The sequence below is a fragment of the Lonchura striata genome, chromosome W, assembly GCF_050655825.1.
Source record: "Lonchura striata isolate lonStrDom1 chromosome W, ASM5065582v1, whole genome shotgun sequence".
NCBI lineage: Eukaryota > Metazoa > Chordata > Aves > Passeriformes > Estrildidae > Lonchura > Lonchura striata.
Window position 1 is genome coordinate 3,620,261 of NC_140743.1, and position 27,205 is coordinate 3,647,465.

Sequence of the window (27,205 nt, forward strand, 5' to 3'; positions counted from 1 at the left end):
AAAAGATCATGTGTTGAGATAAGAACAATTTACTGGAAAGAGCAATGAAATAAGAAAACAAATAGTAACAGCAACAATATTAATAAGAGGGTACAAGAGAGATGAATGATCACACAACTGCTCACCATGCAGAAACTGGCAATACGTGAATCGCCAACACGAAACCCCAACCTGGAAGGGACCCTTCCCCATCCCTGGTTAATGACATAAGGTGGTATAAAATGGTTCTAGTCATGTCCCCTCTTGGGCACTGCAAAAATTAACCCTGTCCTGGCTGGAACCAGGACAGTCATCGATGTCCATTGGGACTCTGAGCCATTGACTGTTACCTTCTGAATGTGACTGTCCAACCACTTCCTCATCCATCAAACAGTCCACCAATTGAATCCATCTCTCTCCAATTTAGAGAAAAAGCTGTTGTGGGGGACCATGTCAAAGACCTTATAGATGTCCAGATAAATGACATCCGTAGCCCTTCCCTTGTCCAGTGATGGAGTCGTTTCATTGGAGAAGGCCACTGGGTTGGTCAGGCAGGACTTGCCCTTGGTGAAGATGTGCTGGCTGTCTTGAATCACCTCCCTGTCCTCCATGTGCCTTAGCACAGCTTCTAGGAAGATCTGCTCCATGATCTTCCCAGGCACAGAGATGAGGTTGACAAGGTGGTAGTTCCCAGGTGTCTCCTTTCCACCCTTTTTAAAGATGGGTACAATATTTCCCTTTTTTCAGTCACCTGGGACTTCACATGACTGTAATGACTTTTCAAATATCATGGAGAGTGGCTTGGCAACTACATCAGCCAGTTCTCTCCGGACTCTGGGCTGCATCTTGCCTGTTCCCATGTACTTTTGTACATTCAGGTTGTTAAGGTGGTCACAAACCTGATCTTCTCTTACAGTGGGAGAGAATTTGCTCCCCTAGTCCCTGTCTTGTAGTTCATCCACTCAGGAGGTGTGGGAAGAAAGACTCATGGTAATAGCTGAGGCAAAAAGTTGCTGAATACTTCAGCCTTCTACTCATCTGTTGCTCCCAGTTTGCTAGTCTTGCTTATTGGGGGATAAAACTTCTTTGACATTCTTTTTCTGGCTGACATACCTGTAGAAGCCCTGTTATTCTTTGTGTACCTTACTAAGTGAAGTGGGTTGACCTTGGCTGGATGTCAGGTGCATACCAAAGCCAATCTATTATTCCCCCTGCTCAACTAACTGGATAAGAAAATATAACAAAAGGCTCATGAGTTAAGGACAGGGAGAGATCACTCACTGATTACCAAAAGAGACTTGACTTGGGAAAACGAATTTAATTTATTACCAATAAAATCAGAGCAGGGTAATAAGAAATATAAACAAATCTTAAAAACACCTTTCCCCCCCAGCCCTCTCTCCTTTCAGGGCTTAACTTTATTCATGATTTTCTACCTCCTTCCTGCTGCAGCACAGTGGGACAAGAAATGGGGGTTGTGGTCAGTTAATCACATTTCTACCACTGTTTCCTCCCCAGGGCAAGGAGTCCTTTCCCTGCTCCAATGTTGGGTTCTTCCCACGGGAGGCAGTTCTCCATTAACTTCTCCAATGTGAGTTCTTCCCACAGGGCACAGTTCTTCATTAACTGCTCCACCATAGGTCCCTTCCATGGGGTCAGAGGTCTTGCCAGGAGCTTGCTCCAGCATGGGCTTCCCATGGGGTCACATATACCTTCAGGCATCCACCAGCTCCACCATTAACCTTCATGGGCTGCAGAGGCACATCTGCCTCACCATGGTTTTCACCATGGGCTGCAGGAGAATCTCTGTTCCGGTGCCTGAAGCACCTCCTTCTGCACTGGCCTTGGTGTCTGCAGTTGTTGCTCTCACAAATTCTCACTCCTCTCTGGCTGCAATTGCTTCCGTGCAGTAACTTTTTTCTTTACAAATATGTTATCACAGAGGTGCTGCCACCATTGCTGATTGGCTTGGCCTTGCCCAGCAGTGGGTCAGTCTTGAAGCCAGCTGGCATTGGCTCTATTAGGCATAAGCAAAGTTTTCAGCAGCTTCTCACAGAAGCCACTCTTCTGGTTTCCCCACTACCAAAACCTGGTGATGCAAACCCAATACACCAAGTTCAGCTCCAGCTGCACCTTGGCCTTCCTTACCTTGTCCTTACACAACCAGACAGCATTCCTGTAGTCTTCCTGGGATATCTGCCCTGCTTCCACTGCTTCTGCATTTCCTTGTTTCCTTTTATTTTGCCCAGCAGGTTTTGGTTTAGCCATGCTGGTCTGTTGCCTTCTTTGCCCCATTTCTTTCACCTTCCAATTATTCCACCACTTCATTTAATTATTAATTTTCAACAGATGAAGAACACAGTATCTTTACAGTAACTATTTTGGAGAGGGTCCAGAAAAGCAGAATCTGGAACATGTTGATACCAGTATCTAGCCAAAGGGAACCCAAAATGCCTTGCTGAGCTCAAGTAATCCTGCTCTACATAATGTAGAAGGTGCCTTCAATAGCTGACAAAGTGCTTGCCATAACCAATATTAAAAAAAGTGTGAAGTCTACAACAGAGATGGGTCATTTTGGCTTGGTGAGGCAAACAAAATGTTTGCCATCCATGACCTTTGTATGTCAGTCAGCTAAACTTTCTCTCCAATACAGAAGACCATTTTGATTTGTATAATCCACTCTATCTTTTAGTGTTGAGAAAGCTGTGCTTTGATAGTTCTATGACATGCTCTGGTCAGATCTGTCACCTCCCTCTGGAGAGGCCTCTGGCTGGAGATCCTGTGCCCAATGCACCCCAAGACACAGTTGGCCCTCCTGGCTGCAAGGGCACTGCTGACTCATATTCACCTTGCCATCAACCAGGATCCCCAGGTCCCTTTACACAGTGCTGCTCTTCAACTTCTGATTCCTCAGTCTGTCCACACATCCAGGGTTGCCCCAGCCCAGGTGCAGAATCTGGCACTCACTCTTGTTAAACGTTAAATAGCTGGTAATTGCCCAGCCCTCTAATCTGTTCAGGTGTCTCTGCAGGGCCTGTCTGCTTCTGGAGTCAGTAGTTCCAATTTAGTATTGTCAGCAAACTTACTTAGTATCTGTTTTGCTTATTAGTGTGATTAACAAAGGGATTGGAACAAAACGATTACTTATTTAGAGATAAGCTTATTTATTACATAGATGATAGGCAAATAACATAAGCTACATGGATAATAAGCAGATAACAGAAATAAGCATAGAAAAGCGATGCATCAAATCATTACTGCAGATGACAGCTAATGATTAAGAAAAGATACATCACCATTAACCTTAATAGGTTACCATCATCCTGGTCCATACTTCAGCTGGGGAACCCCATTGCAGTGAAGGGCTGGAGAAACCCTCACAGTAATTGGGAAATCCTATGCAGACCATTTGCTCGTAGATGAGGCTTCCAATCCTGCTACAAAGGGGTCTCACTTTTATATTGTTACTTGTATAAGGGTATGTGACCAGATGTTTATTTTGGAACTTGGTGGTCTCGCATATCCGTCCACCAGCCAGGCACCTGGACGTGTTGAGCACAAAGCCCCTGCCTTCCTAAAATTGCATATGTTGTTTTGAAAAGGTACATATATTTAAGTTCATAGAGTGGTCAATTTTGGTTGAGGCTCCACATAGGGCCTAGCACATCAGTATCCCTTCCAGTCTTACATCCAAGTTGTAGGTACACAGTTTGTGGTAATTGGGAGTGGGCTGCAGCTGAGACTCATCCCTAAATGGGCTACAACTGTGAAAAGCAAGTGAACAGTACTGACAGCAATGAGACATGGAGTGCTGAGGTGTACTGACCAATCACAAAAGGAAACAGAAGGCACACAGGTGCAGCGCATGAACGATAAGGGGTATAAAAGGTTGGGCTAAAGAACAAGAAGGGTGGATGCTTGAAGCCTTTTGATGTGATACAATGTTACTCTCTATGAAGCCTTTTGATGTGGTATGGTATTACTCTGTATGGGCAGATGCTTAAAGCCTTCTGAAATTGTATGGTGATACTTTGTGTATCATGGCCATCTTGACTACAGCATGTGCTGTGGCATATGCTGTGACACCAAGTTGTTTATGAAGATGTTGAAGAGCACTGGGCCTAAGATGGAGCCCCATGGAACCCTACCAGTGACCGGTTGCCAGCCTGTTGTTACTCCATTTACTATAACCCTTTGAGTCTGACCTGTGAGCCAGTTGCTCACCCATCATATGATGTGTTTATCCAGTTGTGTGCTAGACAGTTTGTCCAGGAAGATACTATGAGAGACTGTATTGAAAACTTTACTGAAATACAAAAATATGTACATCAACTGGCATCCCTTGATCCACTAGGTGGGTAATCTTGTTGCAAAAGGAAATTAAGTTTGACAAGCAGGACTTTGCCCTCATGAAGCTATGAACAGTCCCAGAATAATCTTCTCCACAATTTTATCAGTCACTAAAATGAGACTGACAGACCTGTAGTTTCCAGGGTCATCCTTGAAAATTGGGACAATGCTTGCTAGCTTTCAGTCAAGTGAAACATTTCCAGATTCCCAAAACTGTTCAAAAATCATTAAGAGAGGCCTAGTGGTGACGTCAGCCAGCATTTTAGTATTCTTGGATTAATCCCATCAGGCCCCATAGATTTGTAGGGATCCAGCTGGATCAGAAGGTCCTGCACAAGTTCAGGGTCAAGTAGGAGTTTATCATTCTCAGAGCCATGGTCCTCCAGCTCAGGGCACTGGGACCCCTTGGTCCATCATCTGTGTTGAAGATAGAAGCAATGAATGCATTAAACACCTCTGCATTGTCCTTGTCCCTGTTTGTGAGATGACCATCCTCATCCTATAATGGGCTGATGTTATTTCTGAACTTCCTTTTGCTATTGGCATACTTTAAAAAGCTCTTTTTGCCATCCTCCACAGTTCTGGCAGCTTCAACTCAATTGAGCTTTGGCCACATGAACTTTTTCCCTGCAGTGGTGATAAGCATCCCTGTATTTCTCCCATGTCAGCTGACCTTGCTTCCACTGGGCATACACCTTCCTTATTGGCCTTAGCTCCAAAAAAAGATCCCTGCTCAGCCAAGCCAGCCTTCTACCTTGCCTGCTTGACTTCTGACATTTGAGAATTGCCTGCTCCTGCGCTCTTATGAGGTGGTGCTTACAAAGTGACTAGCCCTGATGGAAACCAGCACCTTCAACAGTGTTTCTTCCAGGGGACCTTGCTAGCTAGCTCCCTGAGCAGCCTGAAGTCTGCTCTCCTCATGTCGAGGGTTGATGTTTTGCTGGCACTTTTCCTTCTGTCTCCAGACATTTTAGACACCACTGTTTCATAGTTGCTGTAACCAAGATAGATGCCAATCACCACTTCACGCATGGGCCCCTCTCTGTTAACAAGCAACAAATCAAGGAAAGCACCTTTCCTAGTTGGTTCCCTTAGCACCTGTACCATGATGTTGTCATGTAGGTGTTTTAGGAAGCTTCTGGACCTGTTTATGCCAGGAGTATGGTGTTCCCAGTTAACATCTGGCAAGTTGAGTCCCCCATAAGGACAAGGGTTGTTGGGAAGGATGAAAGTTTGACAAGAAAGTTTAACAGATGTATGCTTGGCAGAAAGATCTCTGAATGTAGAACCTAAGAACAAAATAGAGATGGAAGCAAGTTTTGATATAGAAGAAAAGAATTGCTTAGCCAGTTTTACTGGATAACTAAGAAGGCAAAGGGTATGTTATTTAAGAAGGGTTTTTTATGGCTTAGATCAAAGGATAAACCCACCTCAGAAGATGTTTTTACCAAGCAAAAAGATTCCACAGGCAAACAAGACTGTCGACGTTGCAAGTAGAAAAAAGGTCTAAGAATTTTCCAATGCAAGAAAACTGAAAAACAACTTCTAGCTTAAACTAACATACTAACTTGTAGTGATTGGAGAATAGTAACATGAATATGGTAATTATAGTAGTTATGATAGGCTATAGATAAAAGTAAAGGTATAGATTGGTTCTTATGTATTAAGATGCTTATCAAAGAAAAGTATATAATGCATTGTAACCAAAATTAAAGGGTCTTCAGTCTTGTCGACAGCTGGAGCTGACAGCTGTAGGCACAGGCTCTGTGACCCACGACCCTGGACTGTTCTAACATCTTGGATACAATAAATAGCATTTTGAAGAGCTGCCTGAAGTCCCACACCTCTCATTCAGGCTCTTATGATGGGTGGTTGATTTAGAGGTCCCCCTTGGTTCCTTAAAGAATAATTCTTTGTTGTTGTCATCATGGCTGGGTGGTATATAGTAGATTCACACAATGGCATCCAATAATTATACACAGATAATTGTTTCTCCCTTAATCCTTATCCAGAGAAATCTCAACCATGCCATCGCCAATTGCAATCTCCATACACTCCAGCCCCTCCATTACACAGTATGTCATCTCCTCACCTTGCCTGCCCTGCCTATCCCTCCTGAAATGCCTGTAACAATCCAACATGGCACTCCAGTCACAGGACTCATCCTACCAGGTTTCACTTATGCCAATGATGTAACGTCTCTGGGACTGGACCAAGACTTCAAGCTCCTCTTGTTTGTTCCTTGTGATGTGTGCATTAGTGTAGAAATATTTCAGGTGTGGTGCATTGTAGCCAACACCTCATGGAGCAGACTGAAGGATGCCACTAGCGCTCAGTCCCTAAAGTTTTGATGTGCCATCCCATTGCTTATCACTAGCCAGCCAGGTTTTGTCCCTTTCCCCCTTCCAATCTAGTTTAAAGCTCTCTCGATCAGCCCTGCTAACTTATGGGTATTCTCAGTTCAGTCAGAGAGAAAGGAGAGTTTCTGCCAGGCTAGAGCCTGGGGAAAGAGTTGCAAAGGAATGTAAATAATTCTCTATCTCTCTTGTTGTTCACATTGTTTATAGATATGTTCTGCCACCGTGCGTCATTCACTGCACACCAATGGGTGCAATGTTTTTACTTTAAGACCAATGAAATTAGTCTGCACGATGCTCTCTATAAAAGAGCAATGTATTGGAAATAAAGTAGTAGTTGGAATTCACCTAGCCTTCTGAAATGGAGTTCTTCCGTTCCCGTCCTGCCTCAACAGTAACACTAACTCCTGTGCAAAACCACTTTTTTCCCCTCAGAGAAAGGTGCATCCCCTGAGGTGTCAGTAGATCTCATGTTTTATAAACCATTCCATGGTAAAACCCCAAATATTCTGTCTATGACACCAGCCTTGGAGTCACATGTTTATCTGATGTGTCTGCGAATCAATAGCAGATGATAATCAGAGTGCCATACTAGACTAGAGATCTTTCTGGTAATATCCTTTACCCAGGCCTCAGGAAGGCAGCAGACTTTTCTGTAGGTTGGGTCCATTTAGCATATCAGGCCCTCTACTCCCCTTAGAAGGGAGTCACCAATGACAACTACCCTTCTTTTTTGTCTTAACAGAAGTGGTCATGATGCAGGGGGTAGGCTGTCTTGTCCTAGGCAAACCCTCTGTCCACCTCATCAGTTGTCTGTCGTTCCAGGACCTCATTCCTGTTATATAAGTTACTAAACTGTCCTGAGAAACCCAAAACATGATTGTATTCCATATCTATCAGTGCCCAAAATTGTTACTGTCTCTTTAAGACCCTACAGCTAGAAATGGAATCACAGGGCCAGTGGGTGCTGGGCTTTTTTAAGTCGGAGTCACCCAAGCAGAGCTCTCTTGGCTTTCTTGCTTCTTGACTCTTGGCTTTTGCCATACAGCTGAGGAAGCACAGATGAAGGCTTTACTTTTGGGTTTTCTTTTGTTTCTTTTCCAAATGGGTTGCTCTGGGCATTTAGGTTTATTTCCAAGAGGCTTCAGGAGGCTGCATTTTGCAGTCCTGGATTGCCTCAGGGCAAATTCCATGAGAGTGCCTGTCTGCAGCCATGGTATTGCACCAAGAGAAGTGGAGAAGCCCCGCTCTGGAGCAGCCCCACTCTATGTGGTCACCCCAGCCCACCACCAGCACCCAGCAGAAGTTAGAAGGCAGAGTCCAAGTCACCTGTCACTGTTGAGGCAGGGATGGGAATGAAGAGACTTTCTTTAGAAGGTAAAGAATTATCTTTATTTAAAAGCACCTCTCTCTTTTATAGAGAACATTCTGAACATTAATTTTATTGGTCTTAAAGTAAAAATATTTCACTTGATTGGTACACTTGGATTTAGGTTAGTGTGGTAGAACATCTCTATAAATAATATGAACAGAAAACAAGATAATAGATTGTTTATATTCTTCCCTGACTTTTTCCTAGGTTTAGCTTGGCAGAAATCTTTCTCTTTTTCTCTCTGACTGAACTGAGAATATCTACAGTCGCCCCAGCCAGCTGCCCGCCATCTTCTGCTGAGAGGAAGGCAAAGTCTTTCCACGAGTTCTAGCCCATGATGAAATACCAGGCATTGGAGTGTGCCAGCTGTCTTTCTTGACAGAGCTGCTGCTGCCAGAGAAATAAGGGGGGAGGAAGAAAAGGCTGCCACCATTTTCCCTTTGTTTCCCTACACAGTCGTCCACAGAGAACACCATCCTGGGGTGAGTACTCTGCCATTTTTTGAGTTTCTCTTTGGTTTTGCCTGTTGCTATATTTTTTTTTAGCACACTGTTATTTTTTCCACTTGTACCTGTTCCTCTCTATTGGTGGAAAGGGAGTGGTTAGAAGTATAAGGGGAGGTAACTCATTTTAGACTGTCCACCTCTTTAAACTGTCTTAAACCAAGACATATTTTGCATCCAACTAAAGGGGCACAAGAGACAAAGGGAAAACATAACAATTTTTGTGGAGTGCCTGTTGCATTGCTCTCAGGCAATGGTTGTTCCCTCTCCACAGAGACCTCTGTAACTGGGACCTGATAGTATGATCCCCTCCTTCCTGCCCCAAGGGGGTTGGCGGAGGGCCAAAGAGCCCTCCCTGTCCTAAGCCTAGATAAGGTTCTGTCCCTTCCTGGTTCGCTCTCTTTTCCCCTTCATCTCATGGAACAAACAGCTTGGACAACCACATCAGGGAATCGGAGACTCTTTTGGAATCTTTGCTCAACTCCTGATCCACCTTCCCTCAAGGCCCCCGTATATCTGGGCTAGCCTGGTGATTTGGGGGGCTGGGAGGGATAGGTGTATCGATTGGCCCCCAATGTGGGTTTGCTAAAACCCCACGCACGAGCTGGAGCCCTTATTTAAGGGTCTCAAAAGCTTATGGGAAGATCAACTACCCTGTTGCTTATTAGCTACTTTTGGGTGGCTTTGAGTGACGGGGATGAGTCGGGACCTCACCTGAGTGCCCCAGGTGAGCCAGCTGGAGCTGGGACCCCGGACGCTTCCACTTATGACCCACGGTTCAAAAGGATTGGTAATGTTATGTGTAATAAATATAATTCGCACCATTCCTTGTATGAAATATGTAATATTGGATACATATTAAATCATGCCCATCGTGTTAGTTCCCCCCCCCCCCCCTTGCAGGCGAGACTGGATGTATATTCGAAACTGATTTACAAGTAAAAAGATGTGGCTCGGCCAGGAGATGGGCCATGTCTGGGCTCCAGGTGTTGATCATCACGATCATCGGTGCTGATCGTCCAAGATGGATATCATGGAAATCCTCAGACAGATCCATGTGAATGCAGCCTTCCCGTAAACTCTCATCAAGAATTCAACTACTCCGGACATTGAATTATTTCTCCTCATCACCAAAAAAAGAAAATCTTATTAACCTATAGACTCTGAATAGAAGACTAACAGCTGAAATCTTGGCCTCAGGCGGAATTTTCCCTATAAAAACCGCTTGTGCCAGGATGGAGGTGTGGGCATAGGAGAAAACCTCTGCTGAGGCTGACTCCTTGTTGCACACCCAGGGTTGACCCCAGGCTCAGCTCTGTCCTTTCCGTGTGGCTGGCTAGATAGAATTTGACCGCAAATAAAATGATTTTTATTTTTAATCTGGCTGAATAAATTCTCGTTTATAACAGTAAGAACCCCCCTTCGTGTCGTGTTTTTCCCAGGAATGCTCCTGGCTGGGAGGGGGAAGGGTTACGATAGCGACCGTGGAAGCTGCTACTGCTGGGGAAGCTAGGACCCTGTGCACGCAGCTTGTAACACGAGCTGGCTTGTGTATCAGAGCTCTGTGTTCTGCGGAGCGGCTCCTATCAAAACACCCTGCATTCACGGGGTGGAGGAGTCACGGGAGGTGTGAGAAACTGCACTGACTTGTTTGTTTATCAAAAGTATGAAATTAAGATAAAAGAGTGGGGGGGGGTCCGGGCATGGAATTTGCAGGCTTGGGCAAGGCTGGTAACCGCAAACTAAGATTGTGAAAGATCTTGCAGGACTGGCTGGAACTGATAACCGCAGCAGCAGGAGACCCATCACCCCCACTTGTGCTGGATAAAAAGGGACTGAAGAGAAGTAAAGGTTGTCAGCCTTTGGCGGAACAGAAATTCCCGAGCTGCACCCAGCGCTGTTTGCTTGCTATCACTTGCTGTAATTAATAAAATTATTAATTGATCTTAAAAGGCTGAATCAAATTATTCGCCTCAATTTATAACAAATTTGGTGTCGTGACTCGGATCGGAACACCCAGAGAGGAGGTCTCCTGAGGAGGCGCCCCACTGCCTTTGCTTTAACAGTGGCCTTGCGGGGACACTCCTCCCCAGACTCCGACCGACAAACCTAAAATCCGATAGCAAGCAAAGAACTGCCGACGACCCCCTTAATCTTTGTGCACGAAGCCCCAGGCGAAGACACCGGATGGTGTAAGTATTTTCTGAAGGACCTGGTGTCCGGAGGAGGCCTGTTCTGGGAGAACGGGACCGCATGGTCGGGGGTTGGGGATCCTGGAGTGTGGCGAGTGTGGTGTATGAGAGGGGGGCCGGCAGCTCGGACTCCCCAAGCAAGTGCGGACCTCATAGTAGTGCAGTTCCCATATCCGGCGATGGACTGGGCCACGAATTGAGGGAAGCAAGCGTGTGTGTGTGTTAGAAGGCACTCCAGAAGATGGGTCAGAGGAAAAGCAAGCCTGCTGAACCCATGGTTGGGGGAATCCCTGTAAAACTTCTCCGTATTTCAGAGGATAGTCCATTAGGCTTAGTGATTAAATATTGGAATACCTTTCCTTTTAGGAAGGGAAAAGATAAAGTAAAAATGGCTCATTACTGCATAGAAGTTTGCAGGGGGAAACAAATAAGAGGAGATGCAATCCATGTTAGGGATTTTGTTTTCTGCAAAAGAAAGGAGAATAATTAGAGAAACAGACATGAGAATCTGGGATGATGAACATCAACAGGGACCATTAGCAGATATTAAATAGCCCCTATAGAATCCCCAGTGGAATAATCAAGACCCGTTACACTGTACCCATATGGGCGATTTGCGAAATATAATAATACAGGGAATAAGGAAGGCTGTCCTTTGTGGACAGAATGTACAAAAAGCATTCAAGGAACAACAAAAGAAGGATGAAGATCCAACTGAGTGGTTGGAAAGGCTAAGAAAAGTCTTTCAGTTATATTCAGGAGTGGACCCTAACACTCCTGAAGGAGAGACACTGTTAAAAGTTCATTTTGTGATAAACTCGTGGGTGGATATTCGAAAAAAGTTGGAAAAGTTAGAAGGGTGGCAAGCAAGGGGGCTGGATGAGTTACTGCGGGAGGCTCAAAAGGTTTATGTTAGGAGGGAGGATGAGAACTACAAGAAGCAGTCTAAGATTATGTTAGCAGCTGTAAGGGAAGGACAGAGGCAATCTCCCCAAAGAAGGGGTTGTGGTCACCCAGGAGGTTTAAGGGGAGCTGGTCGACAGGTGCATGAAGGAAGACAAGGTGGAGGAGATAGAATTATTTGCCTTTACTGTGAGAAAAAGGGATATATAAAGCAGGAATGCTGACAAAGGATGGCTGATGAAGAGCAGTTTAAGGAAGATTAGGGGTGTCAGGGGCTCTATCTGCTGGGGACAAGAGAAAGAACAGAGCCCCTGGTAAAATTAAAAATAAGTCCCCAGCAGCAAGAATATGAGTTCCTTATGGACTCAGGGGCAGAAAGATCAACCGTCCAGACCCTTCACCAAGGGTGTAAGATTTCATCTGAAATAATACAGGTGATTAGAGCCAAAGGGAAACCCTTTAGAGTACCTATAATCAAGGATGTACTCTTAGAAAGTAACTCCAAATTAGGAATTGGGTCGTTTTTATTAGTACCAGAAGCAGATTATAATTTACTGGGAAGGGATTTAATGATTGAATTAGAAATAGGGATAGAGATTAATAAGGGAGAACTGACAGTAAAATTGTGTCCTCTCCGGGCTGAGGATGAGAAAAAGATTAATCCAGAAGTTTGGTACACCCCTGATAATATAGGAAAATTAAGTATTAAACTCTTTGAAGTAACTATTAGGAACCCGGAGATACCTGTCAGAATTAGGCAATATCCTATATCTAAGGAGGGGAGGCAAAGACTGAAACCAGAAATAAAAAGGCTTTGAAAAAAAAAAACCAAAAAAAAACAAGCTTACAGGCGATAGTAGCCGCTGCTCTCCTAATAGAGAAAGCTAGGAAGATGACCTTTAGAAGTGAGCTAAAAATCTTATCTCCCTATAACATTCATGGAGTTTTGCAACAGAAGGCCGACAAATAGATAATGGATGCCAAATTCCTAAAGTATGAAGGCATCCTAGTCTTCTCTCCTAAGTTAAGAAACAATGAGCCTGAAAAACCCAGCCCAGTTTTTGTTTATATAAAGAACCAATTACAGAACTAACACATGATTACCTCCAACAAATAAAAGAACAAACAAAAATAAGGCCAAATCTTGAGGAAAAAAAACTAAAAGAAGAGGCTCAATTATAGGTAGACAAGTTCTCTCAAGTTCTGAAAAAAAAAAAAAAAAAAAAGAAAAAGAAAAAAAAAAATCCGGGTATGCTATAATAGATAAGAAAACATTTAAGACAGTAAAATCTAGTCCCCTTAGCCCCAGCTGGTCAGCCCAAGCATGCAAATTATATGCTGTGCTTAAAGCTGTAAATTTATTGAAAGGAAAAAGTGGGACTATTTTTACTAATTCTAAATATGCCTATAAAATAGTTCATACTTTTAGTAAAATCTGAGAAGAAAGAAGACCACAAGAACTGCAATACGGATGGCCGAGAAAGAGTAGACACATGCCAGTCGAGTTAAAAGTCCAGCCACCACGGATGACCAGTGGAGAATAAACTGGCAGCCTAAGAATTTAAAGGTCACCATTAAGAAAAATCTATGAACTCTGTGTGCATCATTTAAGTCGATCGCAAAGGAGAACAAAAATAGATATAATTACCTACTTATTAGTAATTATTTAGTAGTTTATAATAAGGTAAATTATAATTATTATCGTTTTGTATGTGTTAGTAATTATTTTAATGATTATTTAATAATTTGTAATAAGGTAAATTGTGATTGTTGTCCTTTTAAGGGCTTTACATGTAAAATTTGCCAAGAACAGTGGCAAGTCCATTGCCAAGGGGGGAAGCCGCCAGCTGGGGTCTGAACAGAAATTGTGTTAAAATCAAGAAAATTGAAAAATCAGTAGATTTGTTTAGAGTCTGAGGACTGGTAAAAAAATATACACCAAAGGAATGCATCAGGAAACTTTTGTTTCCATACTAACAAACCCACTCCATTTGTTACCCAAATTCTAAAAAGGTGTTGTCAGAGGGAACTAAAGGGGGTCCCGTGCGACCCACCCCCGGTCAAAGATAAAAATAGGGAATAGTACAAGGTTAGGCAGGAGCAGGGAAAAGGACGCCCAGGCGAGTACCGCTGCTGCTGAGAAAATAATTCACCTCGCGGCTCGAAGCAACCGGGTCGGCGAGCGAGGCAGAGGGGAAAAAGCCAGGTCCCCCCACCCCCAATGGAATAATGCTAAAATGCTCCAACTATTGCCAACTGAGTACTAAGTTCCCCTGGACGACCTGTCTGATTGCCTCTGAAACACCAAAAAGGCAACAAGCCCAAAAAGAGAAAACAAGATATTATGCCGTAAAAACAAAGTCAGGACCCCACCCTTATTGGCAGATTATTAGTATTTTAATGCTTTGTATCATACATAAAGGGGAGGGTTCCCCGGCTCTGTACCAACCCTTTAAGTGGACGCTAACCGGAATAGATGGCAGGGTAATTCAGAGTCAGATAACATCCGGACCCCCTAGTTTTACCCCACAGTTATGCAAACTAGCCCCTATAGAGCCCTGTTTTCATACCACGGGATTTTACATGTGTCCAGCATTGAACCCAGGGAAAGGGTATTGCAATTACCCTAGAGAATATTTCTGTAGGTACTGGGGGTGTGAAACAATAGCCTCAAACTGGCAAGCAGCAGGAGATAAATTTCTTAAAGTATCATGAGGACCCTATGGGTGTACACCTCCACAAAAGGATTCTAGTGGCGCCTTTGTGGGCAAGTGGAAAGGGAATTGCCAATTTGTACATTTAAACATAACTGAGCCCATAGACCCAAGATGGATAGTGGGAAGATCATAGGGCTTTCGATATTAGGAACCTGGAAAAGACAGAGGGAGCGTATTTACCATAAAAAAAGGGCCTGTACCAGCAGACACACAGGCAGTGGGCCCTAATCCTGTAATAGTTGGGGATTTAGCAGCTAAGAACCTGATAACAGATAATCAAACTACAACACCGCCAAGTGGGGATTCCCGGTTTAACACTCTCTGGAAGTTAGTTAAGGGAGTATATAAAGTCTTAAATGCTACTCAGCCAGAATTAACAGAACACTGTTAGCTCTGCTTTAATATTAGGCCTCCATTTTACAAAGCTGTAGGAATATCTGAAAAAGTGAAACGTCTTAATGGTAGCAATCCTCCGCAATGTAATTGAAAAAATTCCCGGGGTAAAAGAATGACTTTGGCTTCAATAACAGGAAGGGGACGATGTATTGGCAGAGTACCCACACACCTAAAATATTTATGTGAGACTATTACTAAAGCTAAACGGGAAGATACTCCAACTAAATGGCTAGTTCCCGCTAAAATCACCAAGTAGATCTGCTCAAAAAGAGGATTCACCCCCTATATTTCCTTAGAAATATTTAGCGAAACCTCTAACTATTGTATACAGGTAGCTGTGATTCCCAAAATTATCTATCACCCCAACGAATATATGTATAATGTACAAAACATCCCAGAACACCACATACAAAAACGAGAGCCTTTCACCGCACTTACAGTGGCAGTTTAAATGCTTGCAGGAAGAGCAAGTGTCGGTACAGGAGTAGCCTCCCTAGTAAAACAAACAAAAGAGTTTAATTCCCTGAGGATTGCTGTAGACGAAGATTTGGAACGTATAGAACAATCAATATCAGCATTGGAAAAATCAGTAAGGTCCTTATCGGAAGTAGTTCTGCAGAATAGAAGATGACTAGATCTGCTATTCTTACAACAGGGAGGACTGTGTGCGGCTCTCTGGGAAGAATGTTATCTGTATGCAGATCACACTGGGGTGGTAGGAGAAACCATGACAAAACTAAAAGCAGGAATTAAGGAAAAGGGAAAGAGAGGCCCAGCAGAGCTGGTATAAGACCTAGTTTAATCACTCCCCTTAGTTAACTACCTTGCTATCTACAATTGCAGGTCCTTTAATATTATTAGTGTTAGGATTAACATTTAGCCCATGTATATTCAACAAGGTAATTGAAATAGTAAAAAGATTAGAAGCAGCACACCTAATGCTAATCAAAGCCAAATATAAAACTCTCCCTAGAGATCCTGAAGTAGAAGAGACTTTAATTCTAGCCCACCAAGAAATAAAACGATTTGATGAACAATATGATAAAAGATTAAATGGGGGACTGTGAGAAACTGCATTGACTTGTTTGTTCATCAAAAGTATGAAATTAAGATAAAAGAGTGGGGGGGTTGGGGCATGGAATTTGCAGGCTTGGGCAAGGCTGGTAACCGCAAACAAAGACTGTGAAAGATCTTGCAGGATTGGCTGGAACTGATAACCGCAGCAGCAGGAGACCCATCACCCCCACTTGTGCTGGATAAAAAGGGACTGAAGAGAAGTAAAGGTTGTCAGCCTTTGGCGGAACAGAAATTCCCGAGCTGCACCCAGCGCTGTTTGCTTGCTATCACTTGCTGTAATTAATAAAATTATTAATTGATCTTAAAAGGCTGAATCAAATTATTCACCTCAATTTATAACAGGAGGGGTATATAACTCTGGGAAGGCGGCGGTAGAAACCCCCATAGCCCAAGCGAGCAAAGAAAAAGAGCAGGAGTTGCCCCGGCGGTGGCACAGCCCGCCCCCCCCCCCCCCCCCCCCGTTCCCGTTCTTTACAAGCGGTAAATTCGAAAACTCGTGCTGTGCTGAGAGTCTGGTGGTAGATAGTGCACCGAAACCGATTATAAAATGGGCCTTGAGTTATCGGTGCAGCAAAAGAGTACATTAAAACACCTTAAGAATATCTTAACCAATGTAACATTCCCAAATAAGCTTCTACTTCACTTTGTTTGTTGATTAACAACTGAATTATCAAATTTCACCATTCAGGATATGAATTCCATTTCATTTTGGGACCAAATTGGACAGATATTAACTTTAAAAGTCGGAAATTGTGAACATAAAGCTTCTCTATTCCGATATTTTTACAAGCTCAAAAACAGATTTTAGAAGCAGAAAAAAGCACACAGACACAGACAAAGAGTCCAAACCCTTTTTCCAATCCCCGTGCACCTCCCCAATACCCTAGTCCTGATATTGCTTTACCCATCCTGTATCCCCCTATACAACCTGTTTCTTCTCAGGAATATAGTCCAGATTTCTCCAAAAGTGAAATGTTCTCTTCCCAGAGCCCTGGTGAATTGGCAGGGTCTCTGGGACCGGCAGACCACATGTTGAAGAGTAATGGAGGGTACCATGTGCTTTCATCTTCTTCCCACAATCCCTTCTTCCTCCCAACCCGCTATCCCTCCCCCAATCCTTTCTGGCCTCCGGCAGCACTGCTACAACCTCCTTATCAGCACCTCCCTCCGAGTTGAGCACCGCCGGGGAGGGGGGGCTTCCCCCCGCGACACAGGCAGCCCGGGAGAGAGGAGGAGAGTTGCTTCTTACCGGGACTCAAGGAGTGGGGAAGGGAAACCTTTCTGTCTCTATGAGCACCGGGAAACCAACAGAAATTCCTGAAACTCAGGAAAATGATGATGAATGCATACCATATGTAGCACCTGTTAGCACCTGTTGCATACCTAGGTAGGAGAAATGGTACTAGAGCTTATCAGCCATTACCATATAGAGACAAAATGGAGATCTGCAAAATACAGAGAGAATTTGGGAGATCGAGCAAGATTTTCAAAGGGATGATGAGGGTAAACTTTAATTAAAATGAGATGATACCTAGGGATATTAAAGATTTGTTTAAATGTTTATTATCCCCCTCTGAATATGAGATGTGGGAAAACAGATGGAAGGTGGCTTTAACAGCAGTTTTACAGGAGATCCAAGAAATGCCCAGTGAATCCAATGACAATGATGGTAACCCTATTACAATAGACCACCTATGCGATACAGGTGACCAGCACTGTCCAGAAAAACAAACCCGAGTGGTATCTAAGTAAGTTTTAGATAAGATCTGTAATGCTGCAGAAAAAACGTTTTATTAATTACCAACAACTGAAGCTAAAGGCAGTTGCCTTAACATTAAACAGTTTCCTTCAGAGAGTTTTTTACAGTTCGTGGATCATTTGAGAACACAAGTCGAGAGACAGGTACAAGACCCCGTGGTACAGACAGAGCTGGTTAAAGAAATGGCTCAGAGGATTGCAAATGAGACCTGTCTCAGTAATCCTCAGCTAGTCTCTCTCAGATGATTGAAGCCTGCACCAGGAGAGCAGAGCTGTTTGGTGCCCGTGACAGAAATACAGCATCTGCACAACTACAGCCTGCTGCCACTGCCATACCAGGTCCAAGAAGGCAACCAATGTCATCAGACCAGCTGCAGCACATAATCTGCCTCCGTTGCAAGAAACCAGAACATTTCGCTAGAAACTGTCCTCAAAATGAAAACCAGAGAAAGTTCAAAAAACAAAAAACCTGAATGTACAGCACATACCCACTGCTAACACAACTGCGTGCAAAGATATAAATATAGTGGGACCCACAAGGGAAAACGCCTCTCTCTCAACAAATAAGGGGGAGGACAGGACTCATGGGGGGGGGGGGGGGTGTGGGGGGTGTGGAAAAATAAAAATGTCAAATGTTCAACTAACAAGATTACAAGATTTGGCAGATGCTAGGCCAACCTCGGCTAGTGACTACCAAAGGTTTTAATTTCATATCCACTGATTGGGAAGTCATTATAGTGGACCTGTCAAACATCTCACAGGACCTGAAGGTGTACCACATGGAACCGGACAGTGAGTATTTTGTTATAGGGGACACAGCACACACACCCTCGGAGACTGAGGTAGCTCTCATGACTACCAAGGGAAAGATATACAGCCTTATATTGTTGGCACGCTGTTTGCACCAACCATTCTACCTAGAAAAAGGGCAAATTCTGGCCCAGGCCATTCCCATCCCAGTAGAAATAACAGTAGAAGGAAAATCACCAGAAGTCTACTGGGCAGAGGTGGTGGGAGAGGATAAACCTTCGATGGCATGCATCCTAGCCCAGGGGTCAGAGCACCTCCATGTGGAAGGAGTTCTAGACACGAGCACAGACATCATGGTAATACCTAAGACCCTGTGGCCATCACATTGGGAATTGCAACCTGTCGCAGGCAAACTTCAGGGCATAGGAGGAGCTACATTGGCAAAGATTTCAAAAAATGTTGTGCAAATTGAGGGACCGGATGGAAAATTAGCAAGTGTTCGTCCATTTGTTGCAGGCTATAAGGCCCCCCTGTGGGGGAGAGACACCATGTCCCAGTGGGGAGTCCAGTTGCTCATTCCTAAGACACCCCAGGATTTTTGTAAATAGCCACTGTGAAGCGCCCTACCCACAAGCTAAAGTGGTTGGATAAAACCCCAAGGTGGGTAGCACAGTGGCCTTTGAGTACAGAGAAACTCGAGGCGCTTGAGGAACTTGTGAAGGAACAACTGGCTCAAGGACACATACAAGAGACAGATAGCCCTTGGAATTTCCCAGTCTTTGTAATAAAGAAACCTGGGAAGGACAAGTGGTGATTGCTCCACGATCTCGGAGAAATAAACAAAGTTGTAGAGGACATGGGACCTCTCCAACCAGGGATACCTAGTCCAACAATGCTCCCTCGAGATTGGCAATTGGCTGTCCTATATATCAAGGACTGTTTCTTCCAAATTCCATTGCACCCTGAAGATGCCCCGAGGTTTGCATTCTCGGTTCCCACCATCAATCGAGAAGCCCCAATGAAACGCTATCACTGGAAGGTTTTGCCCCAAGGTCTTAAACCGAGTCCTTTCATATGCCAACAAGACGTAGCCTCATTACTGTCTCCAGTATGCACGGAGGGAAAGGATGCCATCATCCTTCACTACATGGATGATGTGCTTGTGTGTGCCCCCAATGACTATATTCCAATACATGCTTGACCTAGTGGTTAAGGTTTTAACCCCTGCTGGATTTCAATTGCAGAAAGACAAAGTTCAAAGGATGCCACCTTGGAAATACCTGGGTTTGGAAATCGCTGCAAGAACCATTGTTCCGCAGAAATTAGAGATTAATTGCAACCCCAAAATGCAAGCAGACCTCCACTCTTTGTGTGGGTCTTTGAATTGGGTATGACCCTGGCTAGGCCTCACAAATGAGGATCTAAACCCTCTCTTCAATTAACTGAAGGGGGAGAAGGAGCTGCCCCCCCCCCCCCCCCCAGGGAACTGACCCCAGAGGCAAAGACAGCAATCGAAAAGGTACAGAAGGCCTTGTCAGAAAGGCAGGCACATTGGTGTCAGCCAAACATGCCTTTCCAATTCATTGTTCTAGGAAAGCTGCCACATTTGCATGGGCTGATTTTCCAATGGATCAATGGGCAGAAGGATTCACTCTTGATCATAGAGTGGGTCTTCCTCTCCCACCAAAGATCCAAGACCATCAGTGAGCCACAAGAGCTAATAGCAAAGATGATTCGGAAGGCCAGGGTGAGACTGTGCGAATAAGCAGGGTGTGACTTTACATGTATTCACCTCCCAGTCAGGCTTTCTAAGGAGGGAAGGAACTCTCCTGAGAGGCTGACCAAAGGGATGTTTGAGCATTTGCTCCAGAGCAGCGCCAGTCTCCAATTATCTCTGGACAGCTACAGGGGACAAATATTAGTCCATGCCCCGCCTTACAAGTTGTTCAATGAGGAATTCCACCTCATTCCTTGAGAGAAAAGGAGTCATAGACCACTCAATGCTCTCATAGTGTTCACGGACCCATCTGGGGCTTCCCACAAGTCGATGATGACTTGGACAAATCCACAGAATCAGCATTGGGAAGCTGATGTTGAGTTTGTGGAGGGATCCCCCCAGGTAGCTGAACTGGCTGCAGTGGTAAGAGCTTTTGAGAGGTTCTCTGAGCCAATCAACTTGGTAATAGAATCTGCTTACATGGCAGGAGTAGTATCCAGGGCAGAGCAGGCTGTGCTCAAAGAAATAGAGAATGAACATATCTTCAGATTGCTCTCGAAGCTGATTTATTTAATCTCTCACCGAGAGCATCCATTCTTTGTGATGCATGTGAGGTCACACACATATTTGCCAGGTAAGATTGCAGAGGGGAATTGCCAAGCAGACTCCCTTGATGCTCCACTCAAAAAAGCACATCTCCCTGACGTCTTCCAACAGCCAAAGCTGAGTCACCAACACTACCATCAAAATGTGCCAGGTCTAATCTGACAGTTCCAGCTAACACAGAGTCAGGCTCGAGCCATTGTGGCCAACTGTCCCAACTGCCAGCTCCAGGCCGGGCCATCGATGGGCATGGGGGTAAACCCCCAGGGCCTTGGCAGCTGTGAGGTGTGGCAGACAGACGTTACCCACATTCATAGTTTGTTTTTCCCTTTTAGAGAAAACCTACCTCCCACTCAACCCTGTGATGAACCCCATCCAAGTTGTCATCTTGCTAATGCTGAGCAGTCAGGCAGCTGCCTGGACTGTCCCTCAGCCGCGTCAAAACGTCTGGGTGACCCTGACACAGACACTACAGCAGGAAAACATTTGCTTGTCCACTGCAGCAGCAAAGAACACTATGTCAACCTGTCTGGTAGGAATTCCATGGCAGGATGGAGAATTTCCAGCAGGCCTGAACAAACATAGGTCCAATGAAATCCCAGAGTCACACACCCCCCAACCACACAAAGATCATCAGAGGCAAGTTGGGGTGATCATGAAATCCTTAGAGGAGTGGTTGTGAGGTTTGCCCAGGATGGCTCAGGAACCCCAAGAGTTAGAGCTATTGGGTTATTCTCCTGCAGCTTACTGCATACATTTTTCTGTCCTCCCAAAACCTTCTAGCACTAATGAGTACCACATCATAAAACAACATCGTGGGGAGTTTACTGCAAGAAGGTGGTGTCAGAACACAAGCCATATCAGGGCAGAAAACCCATCTCACTCAAGTCCTAAAAGTCTCCCTAAGGGATTGTTCTTGATATGTGGGGATCAGGCATGGGCAGGAATTCCTTCTCGGCTTTTAGGAGGGCCATGTACCATAGGGAGGCTGTCTGTATTGACACCCAACCAAACTCTAATTGGTGAATGGACTTACAAAAACAAATCAGGAAACAAAATTCAAAAGAGGAGTGCAGACAATCTGGACCCAAATTGTAACTCAGAAATTTTTCATTGGGCCAAGTCAAAAAGAATTGCTGTGTCCCTGTTCCTTCTGTGGGTCGCAGCAGCAAAAGCTCTAGGTGAATTGGGCCACCTAGAGTGCTGGGTAGTCAAACAGGCAAACTTAACGTCTGCCGCCATCAGCTCTCTCCTAGAAGAAGAAATTACCAGACAGGCCATGCTTCAAAACTGTGCTGCTATAGATTTCCTTTTGTTGCTGCATGGACATGAATGCCAGGAAGTTGAAGGACTCTGTTGCATGAACCTGACCACAAAAAGCTCCAAAAATCCATGCTGTCCTCGAAGCATGAACAGCCTGATCGGACAAGTGAAGCAAGAATCCGAGGATTGGTTCAAAGAACTCTTCAAGGGCTGGGGATTCACGGGGTGGTGGACTTCTATTGTTAGATCAATTTTGTTACTTCTTGTTATTCTGTTCCTCTTAACCTTGGCGTTCAGGATCCTGCGTCACTTGATTTTCAAAGCTATCAAGGTTCTCATACCTTCTACCTCAGATGTCAACCACATAGAGTTGGCAAACCTAAAGAGATCTGACTACGCCGTCAACTGTAGGTGGTGGGAAACCCATACTCAGGGTTAAATTGAACCTAGTGAATTCCTGTAACCTTGTTAAACAAATAAGGTGGAGGTGTTGCATTGCTCTCGGGCAATGGTTGTTCCCTCTCCACAGAGACCCCTGTAACTGGGACCTGATAGTATGATCCCCTCTTTCCTGCCCCAACAGGGTTGGTGGAGGGCCAAAGAGCCCTCCCTGTCCTAAGCCTAGATAAGGCTCTGTCCCTTCCTGGTTCGCTCTCTTTTCCCCTTCATCTCATGGAACAAACAGCTTGGACAACCACATCAGGGAATCGGAGCCTCTTTCGGAATCTTTGCCGAACTCCTGATCCGCCTTCCCTCAAGGCCCCCATATATCTGGAATAGCCTGGTGATTTGGGGGGCTGCAAGGAATAGGCGTGTCAAATGCCCACTTTCCAAAGAGGCGGGAATTTGATTTTACCCTCCTTGTGTTGCTAATAATTCCTCCATTGACCCAAACCTTAACTCCACCCCTGCAATACCCTATAAAAACCCCATGACCCTGCCTTTGCCCGGTCTTTTTGTCTTCATCCCGCCCCTCCTCCTTGAGGGCAATAAATGGATTCTCTAGCTTTATGAAACAAAGACCTGTCTTGTTTTGTTCCCATGCCCGGCACCGGCAGCTGCACTCTCCCTAGACATGATGAACTCTGTTGCAACACGATGCAACAAATTTTAACCAAAACATTTGTGTATTGTGTACAGAACTCATTGATCATCATGCTGCTCAGTCTAGTCATGGAGCTGTGGCACCTAAGCTTGTATACTTCTCCATATATATGGTACAATTTCCCCAAGATAAAGCTCTTTTTTGGACCAGGGACACAAACCAAGATTGTTTTGTTGATACTCTCTGTGATATCAGCTTATGTATAGATAACATCAGAGGCAATGAAGATCATTTGGGATGTGTATTTGTTGTTGTTTGCCTGTCCTGGTCTCAGCTGCTACTTCTGGAGGTTTATTAATAATCACACCCAGCCTCATGGGAGAAAAGTAGGAAATTATTTTTCCCAAACTTTCACCTCCTTCTCCCCCTTCAGGTCTGACACATCACCTTTTGAGAATGTTCAGTTCCCTCTGGATGGTAAAGACACCGCATTTTTGTTGCTAATTCTGCTATGTCTCCTCTTTATGGTCTACAGCACATTTAGAATCAGACTGAGATTTCCATGGAGATTACCCAGAGATCTGCCTGAGTGGTAGGAAATCCTGAGTGGCATGGGATGTGAAGGAAATGGGCCAGATTTTGAAGAAATACTCTGCCCCAATAGTTTGGACATTCCCCCCTGAACAAATACTGAACCCAGCTAAGGTAGCAGAATATCTGAAAGAAAATTGCAGTGGCAGCTCCAAAGAGAGGCAGCTCGTTGCACTATGCTGGGCCCTGGCTAATGCTTATTGCATGCTGTTCATTACTGTACAGCATTAACTACAGCCAGAGGAGAAGGAGAACAAATCGCAGACACCATGGTCACTCAGGCTGCAGTTAAACCAGAAGGGCAACCTAAGCCAATAGCAGTTGCCTCTGTCCAGAGGAGAAAACACAAGACCATTTGCCTGGTGGATGATGATGGGGAGGCAGGACCCTCACAGAACCAGAAATAATCACTGAAGCTTTGTCCTTAGAAAGTCTCTGTAATCTGAGGAAAGACCTCACCCAATGACCCAATGAGTCTATATTGAGCTGGTTGATCAGAGTCTGGGACACTGCAGGTGATGGTATGTCCTGGCTTGTAAGATAAGCATGTATTCTATTTGCCATCTGTTGGAGGTGGGGCAGGTATCTCCTGTTGGGCAGTTTTCTTATCTCTTCCAAGAACAATGTCTCCCTCCGGGGAGATATCTTCTGTTAATAGGCCATTAAATGACTCACTGCATGACTGGTAAAGTTACATCATCCCATTGTGAGATGCTCCACCCAGAGGGAGGAGCCAAGCATTCCCTACCTGCATAAAATCAGCATTTTTTGGGACATCAGAGCAGCCCCTTCATTGGATTCCCAGAGGAGCAGTTTTCTTCTCTGCTGGATTCTCAGAGGAAGACCAGGCCCATCTACTCTATCACCAGACCTTCAGGGAAAACTACACCCTTCTACAGACCACCGCTTCAGCAGCATTTCATCTGCCTCTCCAGGAGGAACAGCCACCGTTTAATTGGACTATTACCAACACCCTGATTCCTCAGGGTGTCAGGTTTCTAACTCAATCAGTAGTTTTGTTTGTACTAATTAAATTTTTTTTTAATTTATTTTTTTTCCTAGTAAAGAACTGTTATCCTCATTCCCATATCTTGGCCTAAGAGCATTTTAATTTTGAAATTGTGGCAATTCAGAGGGAAGAGGTTTACCTTTTCCATTTCACAGGAGGCTCTTGCCTTCCTTCACAGACTCTTGTCTTTTCAAACCAAGACATGGGACAATTTTGGACAGTACTGAAGTGAGGCACTTGTAATCTCTGTCACATGATGTGGGTATTGACCAGGGGATTTCCAGAACCTCTCAGCCTCTGGATGTGACTCTTAACAAGTGTGAAGGAGAGATACCTTTGCCCAGAAATCTCCAGCTGCAGCACAGCCCTTGGAAAACAATGGAGCAAGGAATCCAATGCTTGCGAGAACTGGCTGTGATAACTATCCTTTTCTCAAACAACGACCAACCCACTAAGAGTCCAGACCTGAGAAAATACAATACTGATGTGGCTCAAACTTGCATGACTCGGGACACAAGTGTACTCTCAGTTCCTAGCGACACTGCAATGGAACGAGAGAAACGAGAGGGTGGGCACTATGACAAGGAGATTCCGGACATACAAAGATACTGTCCATGCCCCAACACGAGCCCAAGTCTCCACAGTGTAAACAGACTTGACTGAACATATGTGGAAATTGGAAGAGAAGATTGCAAAGCCATTGGAAACTCAGAAAGGAGCTTAAAGAGGACTTTCTCCAAGTTTTGTCAGTACACACCAGAGCCCCTGCTATCAGAAACAGATGTCCCCCAGTTAGGGAGAGGAGGTACATCCCACAAGGCAATCTGTGTTTTTTTCTGTGTGAGCATGGTGAAGACATGAGAAGATGGGATGGAAAACCCACCTCTGTCCTAGCAGCACTGGTGTGTAAGCTAAAGGAGGAAACTATTAATGGAGGGAGCTCCACCAGAATGAATGTAGCCCAATTTCCTGTGACTGAGCTACTAGGTATAACAGAAGGAAGGATGACATGTCTGATCCCCTTGAAGGGATCTCCAGAATGTATGACCAGAGAGGGAACAATAGCCAGAACTAGAGGACCCCTGCCTCTAGCCAGATAGAGGCCAGGGAAAATCATGTCTATTGGACTGAATGGATCTGACAGCCTGGCACATAAGAACCACAAAAATACAAAGCTTTGGTTGACACTGGCATAAAATGTATTCTTATACCACTGGGACATGGGGGCAGAACCTGTTTCCATAGCTGGAGTGACAGGGGATTCTCAGCAGTTGACTGTTGGAAGCTGAGGTGAGCTTGACCAGGAAGGAGTGGTACAAACACCCCATCGTGACTTGTCCAGAGGCATCATGTATTCTTGGCATAGATTACCTCAGGAGTGATTATTTCAATGACCCAAAAGGACTCAGGTGGCCTTTTGGGATAGCTTCCTGTGGAGACAGAAGGCATTAAACAGTTGAACACCTTGCCTGGTCTCTGAGAGGACCAGTCTGCTGTAGAATTGCTGAGGGTCAAAGAACAGCAGAGGTACAGGTTGCCACCACCACAGTGCATCATTGGTAATACTGTACAAACTGAGACTCCATGATTCCCATACACAAGATAATCCGTGAACTGGAGAGTCAGGGAATGGTCAGCAAGACTCTCTCACCTTTCAATAGCCCTATATGGCCTGTGTGTAAGTCTTATAGAGTGGAGACCAACAGTGGATTATTGTGGCCTGAATGAAGTCACACCATCACTGAGTGCTGCCGCCAGACATGCTAGAACTTCAGTGTGAACTGGAGTCCAAGGCAGCAAAGTGGTGGCACTACTGATATTGCTAATGAGTTTTTCTCCCTTCCTTCAGCAGCAGAGTGAAGGCCACAGTTCATGCTCACCTGGAGGAGCGCCCATTACACCTGGAACCAACTGCCCCAGGGGTAAAAACACAGTCCCACTATCTGCCATGGAACGATCCAGAGTGCACTGGAAAAGGGTGAGGCTCCAGAACACTTGCAGTACATTGATTACATCATTGTATGGGGGAACACAGCAGAGGAAGTTTTTGGGAAAAGGAATAATCCAGATTCTCCTGCAAGTGGGTTTTTCTATCAAAGTAAGGTCGAGGGACCTGCCCAGGGAATTCAGTTTCTATGGGTGAAGTGGCAAGACGGATGCAGGCAGATTCCAACAGAGGTGATTAATAAGACAGCTGTCTTAATTGTCTTAAACCAAGACATAAACCCATTGTCAACACTAAGTTTTAGGAGGAGGAGCCTTCCTCCTTAAATAAGCAGTGACCAACTTCTAGCTTGCATGTTCAACAGACCTCTGCCTTAGTACTTGACATGGTTCTGAGCCTACCTGCCTCTCCACTGTAATGGAAGTTTGAGACTCCTGAGACTAGCGCCTCTGAGAATACTTTATCAATTTCTCACTCATTCTCACAAATGCTGCACAGCCAGCTTTACTTCCTCATGTAACTCCTTGACCTGGTGACACAGCTCATCAACAACACACCTTCTGCAGAAGGGATGACTCTCAGCCCGTCTCATGGCATCAGGCACTCCTGACAACCTGAGACCATCAGAATGTCTGTCTGGGTAGAAGCCTCTGACAGAACTGGTGCAATGACTCCAGC

General features: G+C 44.8%; 1 protein-coding gene across 2 annotated transcripts in view; it reads right to left on the reverse strand.

Annotated features, from left to right (window-relative positions):
* The window catches only part of LOC146762993 (zinc finger SWIM domain-containing protein 6), a 325,533-nt gene that overhangs the window by 289,299 nt on the left and 9,029 nt on the right, over nucleotides 1-27,205 (reverse strand). Inside the window, exon 1 of one of the 2 annotated variants that reach the window (XM_085571234.1) lies at nucleotides 16,775-16,916. The exons of the other annotated variant lie outside the window; for it this stretch is intronic. The gene's annotated coding sequence lies outside the window, so the exon portion shown is untranslated. Of the gene's footprint in view, nucleotides 1-16,774; nucleotides 16,917-27,205 lie in introns of those variants that run through there. 2 annotated transcript variants of the gene reach the window in all.